At 57.2% G+C, this 8,089-nt stretch overlaps 1 protein-coding gene across 2 annotated transcripts in view; it reads right to left on the bottom strand.

Moving 5' to 3' along the window:
* LOC127750751 (protein shisa-7-like) overlaps window positions 1-8,089 on the bottom strand; it is a 47,821-nt gene that overhangs the window by 34,507 nt on the left and 5,225 nt on the right. For both annotated transcript variants that reach the window (XM_052273179.1, XM_052273177.1), the window contains exons 2-3: window positions 3,676-3,945; window positions 1,104-1,327 (exon numbers count right to left, since the gene is read on the bottom strand). The gene's annotated coding sequence lies outside the window, so the exon portion shown is untranslated. The remainder of the gene's footprint in view (window positions 1-1,103; window positions 1,328-3,675; window positions 3,946-8,089) is intronic.

The following is an 8,089-nucleotide window of genomic DNA, read 5'->3' as shown; positions in this document are numbered from 1 at the left end:
CGCCCCGAGCACTACTTGAGAGGGCAGCGCGATGCCACCCCCTCCCTCGCCCACTGCCCGCCCCGCCCCGCCCCGAGCACTACTTGAGAGGGCAGCGCGATGCCACCCCCTCCCTCGCCCACTGCAGCCTGCAGTCCTCTTTGGGGCGCTGCCGACCCGCACGACCCGCACGTGTTGGAGCGAGATAGAGGGAGAGAAGGGGGAGGGGGTAGAGAGAGATAGAGAGAGAGAGAGGAAGGATTGGAATGAATGCGACAGGCGGCGCACCGCGAGTGCGCGACCATGTCATAGGCACGTCGCGGAGGGAGGAGGTACTGGAAGTGGTCAGGGCAGGCTTTCCAAAGGACCGCAGAACAAGTGCGACGCCTGATTGGGTAGGCAATTTTCAGTGCAACTCTATCGCCTATACATAGGCAAGAAGTGCGGCATGACCTCCGGACCATGGCCATGACCACACCAACGGGGAGGCTGCAGCCCCCGGAGGACGTCCACGGGAACCCCGCGGCCTCGTAGTTTGCTACCCAGCGGCCAGCACACGTCTCTCCCCACGACGCCGTCACGCCCTTGGGGCGCTGCTGTGCGAGTCGCGATATACAGTAGCGTATCGCCAATATCTCGCACTGAAACAGAACGTGGCGACGCGTCCCGCTCCGGGGCAGGAATCCGATCCAGGGCGGCGCGCCTGTGACGCAAGCCCCCCGTATAATCCGGATCCGCAGCCAGCTCGGGGTGGCCGGGCGGCCGGGCCAAACCGACGAAGTTCTTTTAAACCATGTCCAAAGAAATTTTCTTATTTGATTTTAAGGATTTTTTGATGTACTTTTAAGGGTTGGATGCCGGAAAGTTTTCGTACAAGATCCCGGCAATTTTAAAAATTTTACAAGATCTTGGAATTTTGAATGTATACGCGTATTTATACACACCCTGCCCAGTTTTTTTAAACTTTGGTTTCCCTGAACTGTGATCTCATTACTGGTGTTTTCCTCTCGGTTTTCCTTGATTTGATATTCTTGACTTTGAAATAAAGTCACAAGTTTCTAAAGAAGCAAAAGGTCATAGGGACAACTTTGATACGAAGAACACATTTGTTTCACGGTACTTACACTGCCTTGTGCCCATTGCGGCGCCAGGGGCGGGAGCTGGTGGTGCTGGGGTCGCTGGAAGGGTCGTTGGAGTCGCTGGGCGAGTCCCCGTGCGAGTCCCCGGGCGAGTCCGCGTGCGAGTCCGCCGACTCCTCGCCCCGCTCCCGCCGGTCGCGCTCCCGCTGGGCGCGCCGGGCCCCGCGGGCCCCCGCGGTAGCCGCGCCAGTCTGGGACACGCCGCAGCACTGCAACAGAGGGACACAGGCACTGATAAAATGCACAAAAACCAATGGTTCTCGTTTTCAGAGTACCAGGTGGCTGATTCACGCCACACACTAATGCAACAAAAAGCGAGAAATAGTATGCATTTCTAAACTCTCCTCGGAGTGGCTTATAAATGCACAGTTGGGGTGGTATATGAAATGCACAGGCCTTTAAAACTTGATAAAAATCAAAAGAATATAAAAATAACAAATGATATAAATCGACGCATTTTAACGGAAATATAACAAATGCGTTTTGTGCTCGAAGAGGTTTAAAATGGAGCAAAATACATGGAAAGACAAGAAATACAAGCTAGCCGCAAACAGAAATACACGCCCCCCCCCTTTCCACAGAATTTCAAAGGTAAAAGACAAGGAGTATAGTGAGAGGTTGATAACTTCTCCGTTTGCTGAAGCTCGTGAAATTGGAGCAAAACAACTTAGTTTTCCGTAGTGCACAGTTTCATTGCATGATATCACTTTGCTGCATTCTCACTCATACTTGAGTGGAATCGCGTCGCCACGTCCACTTAACCGGCCAATCATTAAACCCGAGGCAGTTAACGGGAGGCTTCCCGTCACGACTCTCAATTAAATTTACATGATCTGAATAGGTAAAACCGACATAAAGCAAAACAGAAAAGGCAGCGTTGCCCGCTTTTGGTAAATGAAAAGGCGAGAATACAACTTTAAAAAAATAGCACGATGAGATCACGTGACATAGTGCCGGGGCATAACAAAATAAGGAAAACAAGGCATGCGCGGGCGTCGGCGTGAGGAGAGCCGGTAAAAGAGAAGTAGTGCTGAGCGGGGCTCAGTGGAGCTGAGCGCGGGTGGGGCGTAAGGAGATAGCTGATTGGCTGCAACTTGATCTGTGATTGGCCACTGCCCCCGCCGCCCCCGCGTGCTCCGCAGGCGGGGCAGGGCGCTCCGGGCAATCCGACCTTTAGCACGGCGCTAACTGCCGCTGGGTGGACAGCTTCCCAATCCCACCTACACTACAACTCCCAACTGCAACGTCCGACAGGTCCACCGTAACGTGTCGTGAGGATTCGGGCGAGTTTGCGCACGTGTATGCGTGGGGGTGGGTAGGGGGTATATTTCAGACCGCGCCCAGGCTACCTCACACGGAGAGGGTACTCTCACCACTCCTTGGGGCTTTGGCCTCCATCCCCTGCGCTGCCCTGCCCAATCCCTGCCGGGCCGGGCCCCACTGGAGGTTGTTACATCACAAGCGCCCCCGTCTCGGGCCAGCACAGTCTCAGCTTCAGTCTCAGCTTCAGCCTCAGCTCCAGCCCGCCCAAATCTATAGTTTAGTCATTCTAGCGCGAGACATGGGCAGCCGCGCGTTCTAGGCTGAGGCCACCCTAAAGAGGGGGGGGGGGAGAGAGAGAGAGAGAGAGAGAGAGAGAGAGAGAGAGAGAGAGAGAGAGAGGGAGGGAGGGGGGGGGGGGGGGGGGAGACAGAGAGAGAGAGACAGAGAGGGAGAGCGATATAAGTGCTCATGACACCCCGCGAGTGCGAGGAAGAAGCCCGGCGCCATCTCTTCTCCCGCACAATAGCGTCCAGAATCCAGGTCCAAAATGCCACAAGCAGCCCCCTCCCCCGGTCACCCCGCCGCCCGCGTCGCCCAAGCTGCCGACTCGGGTATTGCCTTCTCCCTGTTGCTTATTCTGGGGCCGTGAGTAGTTCATCCGCGTACTGTATCAATCATCGACGACAACACACTAGTTGTGAAGTTAGCTCTACAGGTTCAAGGTTTACGTCAACGAGGCGTTCTTTTTATTCGCACACTAGGGCCAATGATCAACAATATAGAGATGATCGCCCGAACGATACAGACACCAAGATCACATCCTTGCCAATGCCACGCGCGCGCTCGCTTCTTTCCCGCGTTGTCTTCTTTTTTTTTTCGTCGCGCATAATTTTCGTTTTCGGCCTGAGAAAACCGGTCAGAGCTGCGGCGCGTGGAGGCGAAGCACAGCGAAGCCTGGCGGCGCACTCGCTCGCTTTAGAGTCGATTCAGTCGATAGGACTCTAGTTACCTCAAGGTGAGTTCACCATTTGACGACGAGGTGCTCAGCCTCTGGGAACGCCGCTGCGCAGGGCTCGACGCGAGCGAAGAACCAAGGGGTACTTCACTCCCTCTGCCCCCTCCGAAAAACACAGTGTACACCCTCCAAAAACAAACACGGAAAAAATAGGAAAAATCGGGAAAATAACTAAGAGATAAATTCGAAAAAAAATAAATCAAGGAAAAGGGTGTATACTCTTGAACTGATAGTGAAGCACTGTACCCCTCGAAGGCAAGAGCTTGGAACACTACTCACCTCATTGAGCCGTTTCGGCGTCAGGTTTACAGTTGCAACCACAATTTTGGCGATGAAAGTTTCGGACGGCCGCGGTCCGGCTGCCCTCCGCCAGGGTCAGGAAGGAAGGAGGCGGCGCGCGTGTGGGCCGGAGAGCTTGTCGTCGTGGAGGGCGCGGCGGGCCTCCGCGGGGCTGGCCTCAGCCGGTGTGCAGGGCGGGCTGGTGGCTGAGTCGCTGGTCGGCGCCGATCAGAGCCGCCCCCCGTGAGGACGTCATCGCCCCGCAGTCTCCTGCAGAGAGCAACAAGGGCATTATGGCACATCAATGTTTGTCGTCTCGTGATTACATCAGACTTTGTTTCATGTTTCACATCACAAGAGGGGTCGCATCGACACTGCTCCCTCCCCAAACCTGTCCCAATTATCCATAATATTACTTTTTCTAAGAAGTTGTCTTTGGCGCGAATCGCACTTTTTCCTCGCCAACTCCCGCCCTCCTTGTTATGCTGATGAGACGGAGCTCAGTGCCCCGCGGGGCGTTGGTGCGCCTCGGCTGCGGCGGGGGCGGGGTGGGGGAGGGCTAATCAGTCACGGCGCGAGGGCGGCGCCCTCCCCTCTTCAAACTCCGGACCGACACAACTTATTAGAGTGTGCACTACTATTTTTCCTCCGTGTTTGCCCGTCAGCGGCCGGCCCCGGGGGCAGTTCCTGGACAGCATGTCCGGTGCACGCCCGGAGCCTGCGAGGCTCACGGCCGAGCGCACATCGGCGGCCGGCACACCGGCCAAACATAGACGGCGTTGAATGGGCCGACCGCCCCACCCCGCCCCAACCGAGAGGGAGGGAGGGAGGGAGGGGGACCCAACGACTGACTTCGCTCATTACTTTGGATTTCATTTTAATTTGATTTCAGTTTAATCCGGAGTCGGGGCGGTCGCACAGGTCGCGTGGTGGTGTGCTTGTCTCGGGACACTGTCTCGGGCGACCCGTTTCCCCCGCGTGGCGACAAACGACAGCGAGTTAATGGACTGAAGCCGTAGAGTACGTACAGGCGCCTCTAGGACCTGGCGACAAGTTGCGCGGCGGCGCGAACAACAACGGGCAAGTAACTAGCGGCGTGCTGGCGAGATCGCGACAGAGGACTCTGTGCAAAGCGCTGTGGGGTTTCCGGCACTGCGTTTGAGTCTTGCGAGCGTGGCGGGCGGCGGCGTGGCACGTCGGGGGCGTGGCGCGTTGGGGGCGCGGCCGGTGGCGGCGAAGGTGTCGACTGGAAAACACTTTATGGAGCAGTGTCGAAGGGTTGCCGGCCGCGCCCCTGCCGCGCCCCTGCCCCGCCGTCCACCCCGCGTTAACGAAGCTGCTCGTGCTCGGGCCGCCGTCGGCCAGATGTGACCCCGGGGCAGCGCCCACCCGCCGCCCACCCCATCAGGTGCGAGTGGGACAGGTAATGGCGCGGGCAAAGACGCCGTTGGCAGGGCGCGTCCCCGCGGCCTGTACCTCTGCCCAGGCGCGGTATAAGGTCCGGCTGACAGGGGCCGGTGCCGGTGCACCGTGGGTGTGGGTTGCCTACTCACAGAGGTTTTGTGGCACAAATTGCCTACCTTCCTGGCGGTCACTAGAGCCACAGCCACAGCCGCCGCGCTGCCGCTGGCCGAGATGCGAGCCACACTCTCTCGTGTTGTAAGTCTTTGACAAACACGGAGGTCCCCACCAACACGCGCCTGCTTGTCGTCGTGTGTCACGTGGTTCCGGTCCCGGGGTCGGTCGGAGGGCCGCCGCCGCCGTGCGTGCATCCAGTCACACGGGCTCACCACTCGGCCCGGCCACCAGCTCGGCGACGTCAGCGAGCCAATTGAAATTCTGGGTCAAGTCACCGCGTTCCTTTGGAGCGATTCCCGGAAAACACTTCATTTGCCTGTGAAAACCGCCAAAGTCAGCGTCCAATCATAGTGCTTGTTAGTGTCGGTCGCCATAACTGGCAACGCAGACTTTCATAACTCAACGAAAGTTTATATTATCCTCCCCCTCCCCTCCCTCTCTCTTATTTTTCGGGAATATGGATATTTTGGGACTATAAGTATTCTAGTGTCTTGTTTTTGCAGGGAAGAAAGAAGACCCAAAACTAAGTAATACTCATTACGCGGTGGTCTGGTGGTTAGTGTGCCTTAATATCTACCACCGAATCGTGCGGCAACCTCTAAGTGACGTCTACGCGTTCAGTTCGCCCGCCCGGACGGGCCACACTGCGGGAACTGCGGGTCAAAGCCGGGGGTTCAATGTCCGCGGGGCCTGACGGGGCCGGCCCAAACAGCGAGGCAGCTCTCGGGCGATGTGAGGCGGACGGCGCGTGCAGGTTAGGTTAGGAGGTGTGGCCGAACAACTGCGAACCGGGATCAAATAAAAAACCGACCAAACCGACATCGAGGCGACCTCGGAGGAGAGGGACAACCGACGTGTCGTTGCGATGTCGTCATGGACAAGAACTGTGTGTCGTTTCTAGATCGACAGGAGGCAGCCTGCGTGTTTTGGGACCAAATAAACGTTTGCACGCGCTGGGCGGGAAAGTCAAGGCCACCGCCGACGGTGATCCAGGAGGACCGCGAGCCGGAAGCGTGAGGTATCCTTACCCTCTCCAGGTTTCCCCGCCCGACTAGGAGGATAGTGTGGTGGTCCCCGTCAGGATGCAGCCACACCGCTGCCGCGCCGCGTCTTGTAGGGATGGGGAAGGGATGAGATGCGATACGCGCGCCCGCGCCAGACACCCGTTTGAATCTGTTATCCAACTCACAGAGCAAAGAGTACAGTCCTTTTCCAGCCATCCAGAAATGGAATTCGATCGATCGTCGAATCGACGTCGACGTAGATCGAAAAACATACTTTTGTCACCCAAATCGAGGTATCGATACAATTTTCATTTCTGGCTGGGCGATTCGAACGTGACATTGAGAACAGGGTGGCGGGCACAGAAAAGCGGTGTCGCCGAAGCAACGGAACACCTTCCGTTTTATTAATACATTAATCACGATATGGGATTTCAAAGACGGCTCAGTCAGCGCTCCTCCCGGCTTGCTTCCAAAGAGGATTGAGAGAAAGAGACAGGTCGAGGAGCGGGTGGGCTGTGTGGAGAAGTGTTCCGATACGATGCATTCAGGATCGACCCAGCGCGGTCGCGAGCCGAGCCGCGGACTCGTTGGCAACAGGACTATAGAGGAGAGCAAACCCGCGTCCCGACAGTCCCGACATGCCGAGTGAATAAAAGGGAAAACAAAAACGCCTCTGAGATGACGGCATCCTGCCGATGCCGGCGGTATAATAAAAAAAACCACCAGGTGGCGAGTGGCCAGGCTCGAGCCAGGACAATCGCCGCCATCGCCGCACTTTGGTAAAGGCAAATACAGAATCGGAGATGAAAACAATCGCTCCCGGGCATTTTCTTCAACGTCGACGTTGAATCCATGTTCCCATTTCTCACTTGCGGCGAGGCGTACTCTAAGTGATAAGGAACTGTCGTATTTTGACGGCCTCTCACGCGGACTAGCTTGGCTGTCTTCAACACTCTGCGTATGTATGACCGCAATGTGGACATGCGTTCTCGGCACGTATCCGCTGCACTGCAAGTTATTTTTGGTTCGTCACTTCCTCGAGTCTTTACACTTCCGTTTTGAGATTGGGCGCCTGCTATCCCCCATTGACCTGGTATGACGCAACGCAATCTCACTCGCACGCACAGCGGAGCCGCCGCGGGCAGCGGGTGGGGCGAGGTCCATGTGGGGCCACAGCCGCGTCCCCGGACTGTCTCTGGTGGTGGCTTGCCGGGCGGGGCCGCGTCGCGTCGCATCCGTACGACACCGCCGCGTCCGCGAGCTTCTGTTGCTGCGGTACGGCGCGACCGACATTGCGCGCCAGTTAGCTTTCTTCTACGGTCACCAACAGTTACCAACAGTCACCAACAGTCACCAACAGTCACCACAGGACAGTCACTCTTCTGGGCCGACCTATTGAGACGGGGAGCAGCGTACCCCGGGGCTTATCTTTGCGCCGCGGCTGCATCGGGCCCACCGCCCACGCACAGCCGTCCCTCTCTCTCTCCCTCCCTCTCTGCAGCCTGCAGACCTCACCTGGTCCGAAGCGGCTTCTCTGCGTCCCCTATACATATTTGCATGTGGTGCAGCGCTGGGCTGCGCGACGCCCGCGCTGTCCCTGCTGTGCCCCGCGGCGTGACGTCAGCCCAGCCAGGGACGCCGGTGATCGGCCTCCCGATACAGGCGCAGTAGGGGAAAGTGGGGCACATTGGTCCGTTTTTTTTCTTTTTGCTCCCAATGCCTCATGTGACGAGCAAGAAATTATTTTCTATCGCCAAGTTTTAGTTTGGTCCTTACTTTACCTTAGAAAATTGGTCGCAACACTTTTCTGTAGGTACAGACTGAGGAAAACC

The sequence above is a fragment of the Frankliniella occidentalis genome, unplaced genomic scaffold, assembly GCF_000697945.3.
Source record: "Frankliniella occidentalis isolate FOCC.00 unplaced genomic scaffold, Focc_3.1 Scaffold252, whole genome shotgun sequence".
Taxonomy (NCBI): Eukaryota; Metazoa; Arthropoda; class Insecta; order Thysanoptera; family Thripidae; genus Frankliniella; species Frankliniella occidentalis.
This window is presented reverse-complemented; position numbering and strand designations above follow the sequence as displayed.